Source organism: Dasypus novemcinctus, chromosome 19 (genome assembly GCF_030445035.2).
Source record: "Dasypus novemcinctus isolate mDasNov1 chromosome 19, mDasNov1.1.hap2, whole genome shotgun sequence".
Taxonomy (NCBI): domain Eukaryota; kingdom Metazoa; phylum Chordata; class Mammalia; order Cingulata; family Dasypodidae; genus Dasypus; species Dasypus novemcinctus.
Window position 1 is genome coordinate 28,509,827 of NC_080691.1, and position 18,651 is coordinate 28,528,477.

The window sequence follows — 18,651 nt, forward strand, 5'->3', positions numbered from 1 at the left end:
CAAACACACAGAGAAAAATATTTTGTTTACTGAAATATATTTTGCAAAGTGTTCTTTTCTTCCTGAATTCTGCTATTCTTTCTGCTCAGTGATCTCAGACGTCCAAGGTCTAATTATTTCCTTGTTCTCTGTGCTTCTTTCTTTTTTCTTAGGACCCTCCCTTCCTGTTTTTTAACCTCCTACACTATAGCCAGAGATGACCAAATACAGTTCTCCTTCAAGTACTAATATCTCATATTTCTACTACGTGCCCTCTTCGTTACTGCTCACATACACCTGGCCTGGGTTTCCTTGGCGCTTGATAAATAAATTTTAGGTAGTAGTCTGCCATTAGCAGCTGCAAATGTCACCATTGTGGAGGGCTTGATTAAAGTGACAAAGAAGTGGAAACATGAAAGCAAAAGAGCTGATAGAAATTACTTAAAAAAAAAAAAATCTTAGCACTTAGCGGAGTGCCAGATACATGAAGAACTGAATAATAAAATTTTCCTTAAGCGTTGGTTGAAATTTTAAGGGCCTTTCTCATTGAGACCATGAGCAACAGTGTACTGTATACTTCAGACTCCCTCCCAATGCTAGATAAATTAATGAATGGGGATTTATCAAAGACACCTTTTTAGTCTCACTCAACTTTTCAGTTACTAAAATCTGAGCAGATGTCAGAGTTCAAGGCATGACAAGAGTAGGTACATAAAAATTACGAAAGGCTGGAGGTCATCATATTATGATTATATTTTTTCTTCTACAACAATTATCCTTTAAAATTCACAGAATTACAATATTTATAAGCAAAACCTAAATGCAAAATGCCTTTTTTAGAATATGTATATACTTTCAGATAGTTTTCTACATGTCTTTAGTCATTCTTTGTCTTTACTCATTATCTCTAAATGGGAAAAATAAAGCAAAACAAGGCATGATTTTCTTCATTGACCAAGGAAGGAAATCAGAGTGACCCATATTATCTTCACCATATTCACCACATTCATTCTCTTTTGGAGGGGCTGGTAGTCAGAGAAAAAATGTTGGTAAAAAGGAAAAATAGGTCCAGAGCCCCAGGTCAAAGAATAAATGAGAGTACAGCCTGGAAGATTTCCATGCTGTCTCACGTCTACTACCTACTCCCGAAAGTAGTCTGTATGTTAGTTAAGAATATTAACTCTGATGCAAGACACACCCTGCCTCTGCTCTTATTTACATTATTGGTCAAGTAACTTCTCCAAGTCTCAACTTCCTCACTGGTAAAATAGGGCTAATAAAATTGCCCATAGCTTATAGAATGTAATAAGGATTACATGAGATATTTCTAGTAAAAGACTGGCTGTCAAATCAATTCATACTTTAAAAATTTGCTAGTATTAGGAATTACAGCCAATAAAAATACATGGCACTTCCTGTTTATATTTAGATACCCCTATAAATGGTTTGTTTTTAAAGAAAAACAGATACAATACTCCTAACGCATTTCTTATAATCAATATTCTATATGTGTAGTCCATTCTTAAAAAAGATAATCGCGATCAATATTCTATATGCTGTAGTTTATTACTGAAAAAGATAATCATAATGTTTACTTTCAGAGAGAGAGTTTACCAAAATTGAGATGCTTTGCGTTGAACAAATTCAAAATGAAGAATGAATGCTGGGGCAGACCCTGTTTGTTGGCTGCCTACCTAACAGCACTTCTTCCCTTTATTCCAAGACAGAACTATTTTCTGCCTGCCTTACAAGATGAACCACAATAGATACAAGCTAGGCCATAAGAAGTTTTTAATCACTATTGTCAGAGATTGATCTAGGGCAGTGGTTCTCAACCTTTTTTGTTCCACAGACCCCTTTGCTAGTCAGGTGAAAACCAAGGACCCCTTACTAACTCCACATTATATTATTTAATAAATATATCGCACCCATACCAACATGTCCCCACAAGAATGTATTTGTTTTTAAATTTAAATTCAAACTCACAGACCCCTTGTTAAGAACCCGTGATCTAGGGGTAAGCATGTGACCCATTTCTGCCCAATAGACTGTGAGAGGACATCTGCTGGAGATTTCTGGATAAGCCACTTAGCAAAAACAGAATCATCCCTATCAATTAGTATGAAGAATTAGAAAGACTGCAGAACTTGTTATTCACCAAACATGGTGAAAATGTTTCAATAAATATAAAATTTCCAATAATTCTCATTAGTTTAGTCATAATATGTTTCTAAGATGGCAGGAGACAAACGTTACTTATTAAAGGGAAATATCAAAGGTCCTTCTCAAATTGAATCTTATACCTCTCGTGACCAACAGCTATTTGCTTAACTCTTGGAAATTACACTGTATCGGTTGATATGAAATGGAAAAGAGAAAGAAGTGAATGATGGTTTCAAGTCTGCATGATTAGGACAATGAGAATGTCATTGACTAAATGAGAAGGGAGTACAACTTGAGGTAATGTGATAGTCTATTTTAAAGAGGTTGAGTGTTGAGTTCAACACGATGGCAAGATACTCAAAGTATGGTCTGCAATCAACTTGAGAAATGGGATAGAATATTAATTCTTAAAGGTATAGATCTGGGTGTCAAAAGCATTAAAAAGCCAACTAAAATAAGGAGAAAGGATGGATTCTATAAGGAAAACAGGAGAGTAAAGGAAGGCAGAGGGAGAGCCAGTATCTGGGCCTCCTAGAACAATCTCAATTAGTTTAATTGGTAGCTGTACTATTAACCAACTAGTTGTGTGACTCTGATAAGTCACTTAACAGTTCTAAGGCTTATTTCTTCACCTGTAAAAGAGAAACAAGAATAACTATCATCCCAAGTTGATGTGCAGAATAAAATAAATGATTTAATGACTATAAAGCCCTTAACACAAAGTCTAATATATTTAAGTTCTTAAATGTATAATATACAGGGAAGGGACACAGTTCAAGTGGTTGCGAGCCTTCAGTCCATGTACGAGGTCCCAGGTTCAATCTCCAGTTACTCCTAAAAACAAACAAGTGGAAAAACCAACCCTTATTGGGGGAGTAGCTCAGTGGTTGAGCACCTGCTTCCCAAGTATGAGGTTCTAGGTTCAATTCCTGGTATCTCCTGAAAACAAAAAAATACATATATGTATTCATTTCATTCATTCATTCATAAAAAAAATCTAAGTATGTGTAAAGCACTGGACTAGACTAAAAAGAAGATAAAGTCATATTTAGTTCATACTCAATGAATATTTGTTGGCTACTTTCATTTATCAGGCATTATGATATGCTTTCATCTCTCTTAGTCAAGAGATATAATGCAAGGTAGAATTTCCAAAAAGATCTTGTGGGCAAGGGTTGTATCAAGTTAAGACAATGGTTCAGAAAATATAATTGAAATTGGCAAAAATGATATTAATGGTCATCTTCAAAGAAACTACTGCAAGGCAACAGACCCTACCAGATAAAGGTATTTCCCTAACTTCTATCTCCAAAAGTAAAAGCACATATCCAGGACTGGAAAAGGGATACACACACAAAGTATCTGACACCATTATTATTCCTTTTCTGAATTCTTTTCATTTATTTTTTTACTCAAAAAGAATAGCTTAGCCCTGTTTCAACTTCAGCTTCTATAGTCCAGTAATAAAATTTTAATAAAAGACGTATTATAAACACTAACAACCCTTCTTAAAATTGCAACCTTGCCCCGCCCCATCCTCCTTTTTAGCTTTGTTTTACTCCTTAGCATTTGTCACCTTCTAATCCACCATGTACTTTACTTAATTTATTTTCTGTCTCACCCTTCTGGAATGGAAACTCTAATAGGGCAGGTTTTTAGTCTGTTTTGTTCACTGTTGCATCTCCAATGCCTAAAACAATGTTTAACAGATAGGAAGTGTGCAAAAGAAAAGCAATGGTGAAAGACTGAATAAATCAATCAGTTCCATGATAACAAAATAATGTCAAGCTCCTTTAAAGTTTTGTTTATATTGACTTTTGTGTATTTTTCACTTTTTTGTTACTTTATAAATTTTGTATTATGTCATACAAGTTGGTTTTATCTCAGTAAGAGTGTAATGATTTTGAAGATGAACTCTATATAATATTTAATTATTTCATGATTGCTGTTACAGTAAAAATGCTAGCTGATAAATACAGTATAGAAATTCTTCTCTTTACATCCCTGGTCCTGCCTTTCTCATTTGCCACCTAATGCCAACCCCACTTTGCTGAAGAGGGGATGGCACTGTTTCAGCTAAATCATTCTCTACACAACTTTGTTAAGAAGTGACTGAATGATTATAGTTTTAAATTGTTGAAATGGCAAATGGTGTTTTCAAAAGAAATCATTCTTTTGAATTCCACTGCAATAAAATAGTTCAGTGATTCAGGTGGCTGAATTCTATTTCATTCAGAGGGAAACTCTACTAAAGAAAAATAGAAGTTCTCTTTTATTTTTGCTCTTCCAGAAATTTCTCATACTGAGCAGAGACATGGCCTTGGAGAATGGGGACATGGGCTGTTTGGAATAAGTTGACTATACAAAAAGGGGTTTTCACCAGTTGGCCTTGAATTATTAATTTCCTATTCCTAGACTTCTTTGTATGATATTTGATTATTTCCTCACAATTCAGTTTAGGAAAATTGCTATAATTTATAAGTATGAAACCCCCGAAGTTGTCTTCAATATATTTGCTTGGTTGTGGTGTTCTTGAAAAAAGAATGCAAAAAGAAAAAAAGAATTCAATTGGAAATTAAGACAATGTTAAAATAAGACTAACAAATATAATCTGCATTGCTTTAAGACTTGTGATTTGTGAGCATCATGTAAGTACAACTTACTTTGCAGTTTTTGTTTTACTTTGTGACATTTTCAGCAATTTGTTCAGACCATGTTCTCAAATCTTGGTATGTAATATCTTCAGGAAAATTGATTGTACTTATAGGGATTTCAAAAAATTTCATTAGGTATTACAAAATTATGGCCAATTCCTCCTTATTTTCAGTTCATATAAGAGGCATATGGTAAATTAGTAAGAATATGATACTTGAGCTGGAAAGGCACATGTTTAATTCTTACTCTGTTACTTACTAGTTTGGTCTCCAGCCTGCTACTTGCAAAAGGCAACCATGGTTCAAAAACATGGATTTGAACCCAGGTCTGTTCCTATGATAGTCATATGGCCATGGGCAAGTTTCAAAACTCTTTATGCTTCAGTTTTCTCATCTGTGAAATGGACATAATAATGTATGTAATATTTAGGATTGTTTAGCATGAGGATTTTATAAGCTGGTACATGTAAAGTATTAAACAATGTGCCTGGCAAAGAATAGGCAATCAATAAACTTTACCCATTACTGTTAATAAATGAAATACTAAATGGGACAATTTACGTACAGCAGCATATATATATATATATATATATATATATAAACTATATAGTACTTAACTGTCAAAATACATGTCAAAATTGGGCTCAGCAGTCATTCAACTTTTTCCTTCCTGGTGCTCTGGACATTGTAATAATAACATTCATTACTATATTAGAACTGAGTATTAATAGAACCATTTTCCTTGACTGATGCTTAATTTGCTATAGGAATCACTTTGGATATTTTCAAGAGGTTTCATAAAAAACAGTGTACAAAGGATTCTCTGTCATTGTTTGAATTGGATTTTGATTATTTTGACCTTTTATTTATCAATAACTTTAATTATGTGATACAAAGTGTAAACCATAATGTAAACTATAGCTCATGGTTAGTAGCAATGATTCAATATGTGTTCATCAAATTCAACAAATGTACCTCACTAATGAAAGATTAATGGGAAAAGTGGGGGAGGGGGAGGGGGTATATGGGAATCCCTTATATTTTCTATGAAACATTTATGTAATCTAAAGCTTCTTTAAAAAAATATATTAAAAAAAAACCCTTTAATTATATCAATCCTTTAAATAAAATTTTCACCTTGATGTATTTTATCCTTAAGGATTGTGAATGGATACAGAAGTTTTCACAATTTTTTTTATTGTACGTGTTTTCTTCAAATCCTTGAGTCTAACTAAAATTAACACAGACTGGTACAATTTTTTTCTTCCCCTCCCCCACCCTGCTGTTTTTGCTGTGTCCATTCACTGGGTGATCTTCTCTATTTCTCTTTTTTGTCTTCTCTTTTTGTCTTTCTCCTCTAGGATTCGCCAGGATTCGATCCTAGGGACCTCTCATGTGAATAGAGATTCCCTGTCAATTGTGCCTCCTCAGTTCCTGGTCTCCGCTGTGCGACTCACTTGCATGGGCACTGGCTCACATGTGCAGACATTTGGCTCACCATGCAGGCACTTGGGTGGGCACTCGGCTCGCCATGTGGGCACTCATGTGGGCAATGGCTCGTCACACAGGCACGCTTTCTCTTCTTCTCTTTCACCAGGAGGCCCCAGGAATCAAACCCAGGTCCTTCCATATGGTAGACAGAAGCCCTATCACCTGTGCCACACCTGCTTCCCTGGTCCAAATTTTTATTTGGTAAAAGTATTATTATGCCTTTAAAATATTTTACATATTGTAAGTATTAGTCAGCCAAAGAGGTGCTGATTTAAAATTATTTGGGGTAGAAGCTTACAGTTACCAGGCCATAAAACATAAGTTCCTTCCCTCACCAAAGTCTTTTGCCAGGTGTTGGAGCAAGATAGTTGCCTATATCTGCCAGGGTTCAGGCTTCCTGGGTTCCTCTCTTCCCAGGGTTCATTTCTCTCCAGCACCTCTCTTTTCTCTACAAGGTCAGCTGTAGACTATCAGGCTACCAGCTCTGTCTTTCTCCCCTGGGTTTGATCCTCTCTGGGTTCAGTTGCTCTGCTCCTCTGTGTGCTTACTTCGCTGGCTCCAGCTCAAAACTCCAACCTCCCTTCTTGGTGGTGCAGTTTTTCTGTGAGTCCCTGCCCACCAAGGGGGCAGGGATTCAATGTCCTACTGATATGGCCCAATCAAAGCCTTAATCATTTAATCTAGTAAAAGTAAAACCTCTGAGTCCAATACATTCTAATATGCCCAGAGGAAAAGACCAGTTTACAAACATAATCCAATATTTCTTTTTGGAATTCACCAATAATATCAAACTGCTACATTGTACCTTGGATTTAAATTAATCATTTGATTGTAAACCAGGGATTAAACCCAGCATGTTGTATATGGGAAGGAGGCATTCAATCACTGAGCTACACCCACTTCCTGATAAAGTATTCCTGACATTAAACTTTTGCTCTTAAGAGTTTGTTCTAGATCAGTGCTTTCAAATAGAATGTTCTATGATGAAGGAAATAGTGTATAGTCGTGCAGTCCGATATGGTAATCACTAACCAAATGTGATTATTAAGCACTTGAAATGTGGCTAATACAAGTTAAGGAACAGAATTTGTAACTTTGTTGAATTGTAATTAATTTAAGTTTAAATAGGTACCGGGCTAGCAACTACCATATTAGACAGGGCAGTTCTAGATAATCCAAAAATTCTAATAATGTTAAAATTGAATAATAATGATTTTCATCCCTAAATTATCTAGGCTGTATCACTGCCTCAGGAATTGCTGACACATCTCCTGACTGTGCATGAAGTAGTGAGTTTTTCAGCACTGTTTTGCCACTTTATGAATCAACTTTTTGCCCTTCCAGATCACTGGCAGCCTCATACTCTTTGAAATCGTTTGCTTTTGCTTTGCAAAGATCTAAAATCTAACCAAAAATTTAACTCTGACCTTAGGCTCCCATAAGAATCCAAGTGTTCTTGGCTGAATCTCTGAGGAATGACTGTATTGCCATCTACACCATCTCTCTATTCTCTAACTAGTCACCGTTAGTTACCTCCTTGCCCTGTTGCCTTTGTCTTAAACAGCAATGAAAGAGAACTACTTTTTGGAAAGGGGAACTACTGTGTTCAGTTATCACGTAACAAGTAGAAGGGTGAGATTATGTGTGTATGTGCATGTGTTTTCATAGAGTCTAGAGAAGCACTGTAGCTACCCCTTCTAGTCCAAATAGCTCTTAAAAGAGGCTGTTAGGTTCAAGAGCCCCTTTTCCACTAAAAACAAAAACCCAAAAAAACAAAAAGCCATTAAAAGCTTATATTAGTATAAAGTGCTTTCATGTACCTAATCACATCCAATTATTTTAACATCCTTGTAAGATAGGAAGATCAGTTACTACTGTTATAATTTCTAGAACCTGAACCTGGGCCATCTAATCCCAAATTTAGCAAGTTTTCCAGTATATAAATATTTCTACATGGCAAGCTTGATAGGCAAAAATTGCTCTATGAAAAAGTGGGCACTAGAAAAATTCTATAAACCACTTTCTTATAATATTTGGATGGTTTTAATTGTGCTCTCAAATTTACTCCCTCAAAGTTTTTCTTTACCCTCTTTGTTTATACTGTTTTTAAACACTGACATATTAGGGTCAATTTTATAAAAACAAAAATATGGAATTCTAGGTTTTCAGATGTATAAACAAGTTATAGTTATAAATTGTCACCTCTTTATTTCTATGTTATTTCGTAAAATAACCCCCATCTCCACCCCAACAGTGGTTTCATTCAACCTCCTCTTGGCTGTTTGGTAAAGATAGCCATACTTAATTACCCATTGTTCAAAACTTGAGATTTTCTTGCTCCTCTTCTTCTACCCCTTTCTTATTCTTTCCTCCCATAGGCAACTTCCCTCCACCTCATAACTAGCTTAGGATCTTTATAAGATATTTTCTAACAACTTGGTTTTGGCATTTGATGAGCTAGGTCTAGATTTTTCTGAAATGTGAAATATGTACATTACTAAATATATAAATAAGGTAAATTCCTCACAGACTAAGAAGGTTAACAAAGGGTCCTTTTAAAATCTGTGCCTTAGCAAACTTACTGAACTTGGGGAGTACCCTTAAAATGTTAAAACAGCATATTACATCTGTTTCTTATTTTTCTTGAGGTTCATGGGGGAAAAGGTAATGTAAAATCAATACTTTTACTTAGATTTCTGTTATCTATTGAATATACAATATCTATCTAATATGACCTTTTAAATGTTTATATATTCACCCTTCTATTATACTGTTACTAGTCATAAGTATAGGTTTACCACATCTGCTTGGTAATGTTGGTTGCTCTTTTCTTCTACTATAGGAAGAGGACAGAGGAAAGATTTATAAGTAAAGCACAGGGAAGCGGATAGAGCATCTGCTGACCATATAAGAGGTCCAGGGTTTAAATCCAGGGCCTCCTGACCCATGTGGTGAGCTGGCCCAAGCACAGTGCTGATGCGAGCAAGGGGTGCCGTACCATGCAGGGGTGTCCCATGCATAGGGGAGTCCCACGTGCAAGGAGTGCACCTAGAAGGAGAGCCACCCAGTGCAAGAAAAGTGCAGCCTTCCCAGGAATGGTGCCGCACACACGGAAAGCTGAAGCAGCAAGATGATGCAACAAAAAGAGACACAGGGGAAGTAGATTTGGCCCAAAGGATAGGGCATTTGCCTACCACACAGGAGGTCCAAAGTTCAAACCCAGGGCCTCCTGACCCGTGTGATGAGCTGGCCCATGCACAGTGCTGATGCACGCAAGGAGTGCTGTGCCATGCAGGGGTGTCCCCTGCATAGGGGAGCCCCACGTGCAAGGAGTGTGCCCTGTAAGGAGAACTGCCCAGTGTGAAAAAAGTGCAGCCTGCCCAGGAATGGTGCCACACATACGGAAAGCTGACACAGCAAGATGACACAACAAAATGAGACACAGATTCTGGGTGCCGCTGACAAGAATATAAGCGGACACAGAAGAACACACAGCAAATGGACACAGAGAGCAGACAACTGGGGGGGGCAGCGGGGAAGGGGAGAGAAATAAATAAAAAATAAATCTTAAAGAAAGAGACACAGATTCTGGTGCCACTGATAAGAATGCAAGCGGACACAGAAGAACACACAGCAAATGGACAGAGAGCAGACAATGTGGGGGGGGGGAGGAGGAAGGGGAGATAAATAAATCTTAACAATAAATAAAAGTAAAGGTCCAGGGTTTAAATCCCTTCTCTTGACTCTCATTAATCTACACTAGGGTGTTTGCAGACCCTTGAGTCATAGTCACGCGCTTAGCACTTCTGCTGCTCTCATGGATCTTTCATGATGGCAGGCATCCTGTTTGAGGATGTTTTTGATGTGAAAGACATTGACCTGGAAGGCAAGAGTTCGAACTAAGTGAGTTAAGTGTCTCGACTCCATTGTGAGAGTGAATCTTTCAAGATGGATCTCATCTTACATGTAAACATTCAGATTTACTCGTAGACTTGGGCGACAAGTTCTGATTGCTCATAGCCAGTACCTTATATGAAGTGGTACACTGGATGGTGGTGAATACAATCCCACAGATGACTGGCCTTCCAGGGCTGACCAATTTGAGTATGTAATGTACAGTGAAGTGTATAGGATTGAGAGAGACAAAACTTCTACTGAAGCAACAACATGTCTCTGCCTATGTTTCCCATGGGGTCTGTTCATGAGTCTACAGGATGATGCCAGCAACACGCATGGATTTGAGGTGGATTCCAGAGTTTACCTGCTGATGAAGAAACTGGCCTTTTGAACTACCCCAGGAAGCCAACCTTGCAATTAGTCACTCAGGTCATAGACATTTTGTCCATTTCTGTCCTAACCTACATCTGACTTGTCTGCTTGAGGGCATCAACTTCATTCATGCCTGAGTCGCAGTTGCTGTATACCTGTTAGGGAGGAGCTGGCTCTCTGTGCACCTTTAGTGCTCTTTTAGGTGGTCTGGACTCAATGGGAACTGGACTTGGAAGAGTTAGCGGGAATGCTTAAAATGAATTAGAAGTTGTTTTGTGTACATGATTTTTAAATTAAACTTTACTCTTTCAGAAAAAAAAGTAAAGGATAATACAAAAATCAACTAAAAATGGATCAAAGACCTAAATATAAAAGCCAAAACTATCAAACTCCTAGGAGAGAAGGTAGGGAATCATCTTTAGGACCTTGTGTTAGGCAATGGTTTCTTAGACTTTACACCCAAAGCACAAGCAACAAGAGAAAAAATAGAATACTAGGACCTCACCAAAATTAAAAGCATTTGTGCCTCAAAGGACTTTATCATGAAAGTAAAATAACCTACACAATGAGAGAAAATATTTGAAAAACATATATCCAATAAAGGTCGTTTTTGTTGTCCTTTTTTTTTAATCATAAGAGTTATTTGAATTAATGTAAACATTAGGAAGCTGTATTAGTCAGCCAAAGGGGTGCTGCTGCAAAGTACCAGAACCCTGTTGGCTTTTATAAAGGGTATTTGGGGTAGACACTTACAGGTACAAGGCCATAGAGTCCAACCCAAGGTACCATAAAAGGTACTTTCTCACCCACAGTCTATTGTTACATGTTGACACAAGATGGTGGGTGATGTCTGCAAGGATTCGGCCTTCCTCTTCCTTCTTAAGGCTCCATGGGTCCAACTTCTTCTGGTCTCAGCTGTAGGCTGGCATAGGGCTTACCTATCTTCCCGGGGCTTCTTTCTTTCTGGGCTCAGCTCCTCTGGTTTCTTCACAAGGTCAGCTGTAAAGTGTGAAGGCAATAGGCCCAATTCTCTTCCCAGGGCCACAGAATCCTCTCATGTCTATGGAGCTTTCTCTCTTTTCTTGCTTAATCATGTATCTACTTGTGTTCTTGATTGACTGTCCATTTACCAAAGCTCACCAAGAGGGCAGGGAACCAACCTTGCATGCTCTAATGATGTGGTTGAATCAAAACCCTAATCTTGATTTAATCAAGTAAACGTAAAGCCCTTGGATTTAAATCAATCAAAGGGTATCGTGCCCAGTAGAACAGACCAGTTTACAAATATAATCAATATCTCTTTTTGGAAGTCATAAATAATATCAAACTGCCACAGAAGAAATAGAAAGTAATATGTGCATATTTAATCTTTGAGGGAAATAATTTGTGGAACTATTTTAAATGTTCTGAAAATCCGTATTTTAAAAACTGATCTACAAAGTTTTAATTTTATGCAAGCCTTTAGGGACTGCTTTACTTTTTCTTTTTTTTTTTTTTAAAGATTTATTTATTTATTCCCATCCCTAACCCCACATTGTTTGCGCTTGTTGGCTGCTCGTCTTCTTTTTAGGAGGCACCAGGAATGGAATCTGAGACCTCCCTTGTGGAAGGGAGGCACCCAAACACTTGAGCCACCTCTGTTCCCTGCTTCTTGTATCTCTCATTGTGTTTCCTTGCTGCATCTCTTTATTGTGTCATCTCAGTGCATCATCTTGTGTCAGCTTGCTGTCTTGCACGTCTTCTTTAGGAGGCACTGGGAACCAAACCTGGGACCTCCCATGTGGTAGGCAGGTACCCAACTGCTTGAGCCACATCTGCTTTCCTTTACTTTGTTTTGATTTTTGTTGTATTAATTTTGAAGATTGCAAATCAAATATATTAGTGTGGTTAATTTAAAAAGAAAAAACCAGATATTTTGAATTTTAAAATTACAAGGAACATATTTTTTAAAAACTGTTTTATTCATACATTATAGAATCTATCCAAAGTATACAATCAATCGCTCTCATTATAATCCCAGAGTTGTGCATTCATCACAACAATAGATTTTAGAACTTATTCATCGTTCCAAAAAGAAAAAAACTCATATTATTTATAGTCCCCTAGTATTGACACTTAGCATTGATGTGATAACTTTGTTACAACTGATGAAAGAATATTACAATATTACTATTTTTTTTCATTCTTTCAATATTTTTTATTATTTTTAATAAAACTTTAAAAATTAAAGTTAATAGATCACATTGAATGTTACAATAAAAAATATGAGGTTCCCATATAACCCACACCCCACTCCCCCACCCCCATCATTTTTGTAAATTGTATTTTTTTGAAGATACATACATCACAAAAAAGGTTACATTATAAAAAACATAAGAGGTCACTCATTGCACTTGGTGAACGCATTTTGGAGCACTGCTACACCACGTGGATAATAGTTTACTCTGTAGTTCACACTCTCCCCTGGTATATTCGGTAGGTTATGGCAGGATATATAAAGCCCAGCATCTGACCCTGCAATATCATTGAGGACAACTTCAAAGTCCCAAAAGTGCCCCCTCATCATCTCTCTTCTTCCCACTCCCTGCCCTCAGCAACTACTGTGTCCATCTTCTCCCCGTCAATGACACACTTTCTTCTATTAGTAGTCACAAAAGTTTTATAGTAGGATATCAGTAAATCCACTCTAACCCATATTTTATTCCTTCATTCTATGGGCCTTGGGATGGTGATGTCCACTCCACCTCTATATTGAGCGGGGGCTTAGATTTTGCATGGATGATGGATGCAATTCTCCTGCTTGTAGCTATAGGTACGTACTCTCAGTTTCCTGATGTGGTGATTGACCATCTTCACCTCCCTGTTAACTAACCTGCATAAGTCCAACGAACCAGAGAGTAGGAGTTGCAACTCTGCTGAGGCTCAGGGCCCAGCTGGCATGTGGACAGTCCAGAGATCAAGTCTCCTTAGTATACACCAATGCTCGCACCAACCAAAGATTCAGTAAAAGTGACAGAAGAGGCATGTGTAGAAAGGTCACATCTGAGTCCAACTCCATCACACTCAGGGACACAAATTCCACAGTAGGGCCCACTGACAAGTACTGAGCTCCAGAGCTATCTGCCACGACCATATCCCTGTGGGTCTCCATAGTCCTCAGGAGAACCAGTACCTGGGGTTATATCCACTTTGGCTGTTTCTAGGGTCCTCCTGCGGAGTGCATAAGCGTGACTCCTCTGATGACCTCCTGACTCTCTTTTGAAGACTCTTAGCCATATAAATTCATTTGACTTTGCCATAACTATAATCCAGTTTGCATTAGGTGTATTTTCCCAATGTACCACCCTATTCTTAACATCTTGTAATAGTGACATACATTTGTTCTAGTTCATGGAAGAACATTCTTATATTTGTATTATTGAACACATTCATCGTCAAAACAGGGTTCACTATATTAGAGTCCCATGTTTTATCTTTTAGCTTTTCACCTAGTGATGAGATACACAACCCTAAACGTCCCTTTCAACCGCAATCACACCTATAATTCAGTACTGTTAATTACAATCACAATAACATGCTACCATTATCTCTATTTCCAAACATTTACATTTAACTTTATTAAAAATTCTGCATAAAGTAAGCATCAGCTCCCTATTCTCTACCCTCATTCTATCTCCTGATAACCTATATTCTAGACTTTAACTCCATGCATTTACTCATTATAATTTGTTCATATTAGTGAGATCCTAACAATATTTGTCCCTTTGTGTCTGGTTTATTTCATTCAACATATTGTCCTCAAGGTTCATCCAAGTTCTTGCATGCATCAGGACTGCATTCCTTCTTACAGCATAATAATATTCCATCATATGTATATGCCATATTTTGTTTATCCATTTATAGGTTGATGAACACTTGGGTTGCTTCCTTCTTTTGGCAATTGTGAATAATGCCACTCTAAACATCGGTGTGCTGATAAATTAAATGTTTAACATCCCTAATATATAAAGAAATCCTTGGGAAGCGGTTGTGGCTCAACTATTGAGCATCTGCCTACCATATGGAGGGTCCAGGGTTCGATATCCAGGACTTCCTGACCCATGTGGTGAGCTGGCCCATGTACAGTGCTGCCATGTGCAAGAAGTGCCACAGAAGGGTGTCCCCCACATAGGGGTGCCCCATGCACAAGGAGTGTGCCCTGCAAGGAGAGCCGCCCTGCATGAAAAAAGCACAGCCCCGCCCAGGAGTGGCACCGCACACAGAGAGCTGACACAGCAAGATGACACAACAAAAAAAGTGACACAGTTTCCTGGTGCTACATGACAAAAATGCAAGCGGACACGGAAGAACACACAGAAAATGGACACAGAGAACGGACAATGGGGGGGAGGGGGGAGAAACAAATCTTTAAAAAAAAAAGAAAGAAATCCTTTAATTCAACAACAAAGAGAAAAACCCAATTTAGAAATGGGCAAGAGAGTTGAATAGACATTTCTCAAAAGAAGATACAAAAAGCACATGAAAATATGCTCAACATCATTACCCATTAGGGAAATGCAAGTTAAAATCACAGTGAGATACCATCTCACAACCAACAGAATGGCTACTATTGAAAAAATGATGATATGATTTCACTGACATCAAACAGAATAAGCAAACCGAGTCAGAATCTAGAATATAGTTTACTGGGGGACCAGGAAGGGAAGGAGGGAATAGACAGTTCGGGCTTAAAAGGTACAAAGTTTCTATATGGAATGATGGAAAAGTTTTGGTGATGGATAGGGGTGATGGTAGCACAACACTGTGAATGTAATTAACAGCAGTGAATTATATATTTGAATGTGGTTAAATGAGAAAGTTTTAGATTGCATATATGTCAATAGAATAAAAAAATTTTAAAAATCCATTGAACTGTACAACTCAAACAGTAAACCTTAACGTAAAGCATGGACTATAGTTAATAGCACAGTTATAAAAACATGCTTTCTTCACATGTAACAGATGTACCATACCTATGTAACGTGTTAATAATAGGATGGTATATGGGAGTCCTGTATTTTATGCATGGCTGTTCCGTAAACCCTTTACCTCTATAACTTTTTTTTTTAAAGTAAATGATAACTCTTGTGAAAAATGAGTATGGTTAATAGTGCATATATAAGAATGTTTTTTTCCTGAAGGAGAATGGATGTATATTGTTACAAGATGTTAATATCAGGAAAATATTTGGGCAAAAACACAACCAAAGCAACTATGGACAGTAATGTATAGTAATATATTAGTAACCTTCCATCAATGGTAAGGAAAAAAAAGGAAGTACACTAAGTGAAAGAAACTAGAGAAAAGTGCTATGTATTGTTTGACTCCACCTACACAAAATGTAAATAAAAATAATAGAAATGAAAACAGATGAGCAGTTATGTATTGTAGGAGAGAGATGGAGAGGTGACTACTATGGGTTAGAATTTTTGTTTTGTTTTTTGTTGTTTTTCTTCATTTTCGGAGTAATGAAGATGCTGTAATACTGATTGAAGTGATGAATATACAACTGTGATTATACGAAATGCCACTGATTGTACACTTCAGATGGTTTGTGGTTTATGAATATGTTTCAATAGTCTTTTTTTTTAGACTAGTCAGGATTGAAGACATGGTGAATGAAATAAGCGAGACACAAAAGGGCAAACATTGTATGACATTACTGATATGAAATAATTAAATAGGCAAACTCAAAGAGTCAGAATCTAGAATATAGGGTACTAGGCGATGGGATGAGGGTGGAGAATAAGGTGTTAATTTTAAATTGTATAGCATTTCTATGTGGGACAATGGAAAAGTTTTGGTGATGAATGGTGTGTTGATGTAGCACAACATTGTGAATGTAATTAATAGCACAGAATATACGTGAATGCAGTTAAAAGGGGAAATTTTAGGTTGTATATGTTACTACAATAAAAAAAAATCCACATAGGGCTGTACACTTAGAATCCTAACATAAACAATGGGCTGTAGTTATAAGTACAATTATAAAAATATTCTTTCATGAATTGTAACAAATGTACCACACTAATGCAAGGTGTTAATAATAGGGTGGTATATGGGAACTCTAAATTTTTCTGCATGATTTTTCTGTAAACCTACAACTTCTTTAATTTAAAAAAACCCAAGGGTATATGCCTATATATATATTTTTAAAGAAGTCAAGAATATGTAAACAAACAAAAAAAAGAATATGTAAACCATATAGTGAAGATAAACTTAATATCTTTATTTAGAGTTTTAGGACAGTTGGGAAAACTAATAAGACATATTACATTATTTCAGCAGTCCACCTATTAAAAACAAATAGCTACTGGTAGCTACTGGCTATATCAACAAAATTTGTGTGGATATCCACCGATTATCTATAGCTATACTTCACAAAGATTTCATGGATATTCATGCAGGAAGGTTTTAAGTACAATTAATGAACTATGCCCCTCAAGACTTTGTATTTGGCCTTTTCTTCAAAAGTAATATGATAAAACTGCAAATCCACTGTCTTAGTAAAAGTTAAGGCTAAAAGAACTCATAGATAAGTTTGCTATAAGGACCTTCACTATGACAATTTGGAAAAATCCTCACTACTATGAAACATGGCACTTCACCCTTTCCTACAGGAATCCCATAACACTAACTAAACAGTTGGCCTAATGAGAATTTACCTCATTAAGAGATGAAAAGAAAAGATCTATATAAAGATATTAAAAGGAAATAAATCATGAAGAAATATGAAAAAACGGTAAGTGAAGAACTTGTCAGAAAAATAATGTCAATTAACAGATGAAACTTGTGTCAGAACATTTTGCTAATGAATTTTTTAAAAAAATGAAATAATTGCTATATAAAACAAATGCTCACAGCAGGGATACAAGAATTAAGGGAAGCTATGGCAAGCACAAATAGAGTATGAAACATGAGTTGGCAGAGGTCAAGAGAGATGCGGGAAAAAAAATAAAAGCGTTACTGAAATGAAGATTACACTAGAAGCAGCACAGGGAACTGATAATTTTGAAAGCATGATAAGGAACATGGAGTATAGACTTGAGAAAAGTAAGCAAAAGGAAAGGACTCTAAACAAAGTTAAAAAATATAATTCTTTAGGCATCCAGGCCAAAAAAGAGAAGAAAAAGTCTGAGAATATTTGTAACCTGAAGACTAACTATAATTCCAACATTCTTCTGCTGGACTACTGGTTAAAACAAAACAAAACAAAACAAAACAAAACAAAAACAACCAATATGTATTATCAAAATGGTATTCCAGGAAAGCAGACTTGGCCCAGTGGTTAGGGCGTCTGTCTACCACATGGCAGGTCCGTGGTTCAAACCCCGGGCCTCCTTGACCCGTGTGGAGCTGGCCCACGCACAGTGATGATGCGCGAAAAGAGTGCCGTGCCATGCAGGGGTGTCCCCGTGTAGGGGAGCGTATCAATATAAATATCTCAATTAATATAAATTAATTGAGATATTTATATTAAATTTTATATTAATTAAATCAATATAAATATCTCAAAATCATAATGAAAAAAACAAGTTGAAGAATCATATGTAGGATATATTCAAATTTATGCAAAATTAATGCAAAAATACTAGATATTGTTTATATAAAAGCATACATATAATCTATGTCTGGCAATGCCTTGGACCACTAGAATAAAGTAAGATATTTTTCTGGGGTAGGGAAGGGGATAGAAAGTCTTAAAATAATTTATTAAAGGCTTATTATTAATAATATCCAACTCCAAATTCCATAAACATTGCAACCTATGTTTTATAACTGAATTATTCACAAGATCCACAAAACAGCTTATATTAGCCTGATTTTACAAAGGACGAAATGAAAGCAAACTTGAAGGAAACTAATTGTCCAAAGTTGCATACCGAATTAACAGAAAAGGAAGAGTATCACTTCTACTATGAATTTTTGTTAGTCTCTAACAGCTTTTGTCACAACCTTGCACTCTTACATTTATTTTTGGCTACTGAGTAACACTGATCTTAACCAGAGGCCTGTAGTATCATGATCTAGCACAACAAAGTCATAATGAGAGTGT

General features: G+C 36.6%; 1 protein-coding gene and 1 pseudogene across 3 annotated transcripts in view; one reads left to right on the plus strand and one right to left on the minus strand.

Moving 5' to 3' along the window:
* Window positions 1–18,651, minus strand: part of TAOK3 (TAO kinase 3) — a 207,164-nt gene that overhangs the window by 127,004 nt on the left and 61,509 nt on the right. The window lies entirely within an intron of this gene.
* Window positions 10,119–10,575, plus strand: LOC101445361 (DNA-directed RNA polymerases I, II, and III subunit RPABC3-like; annotated as a pseudogene).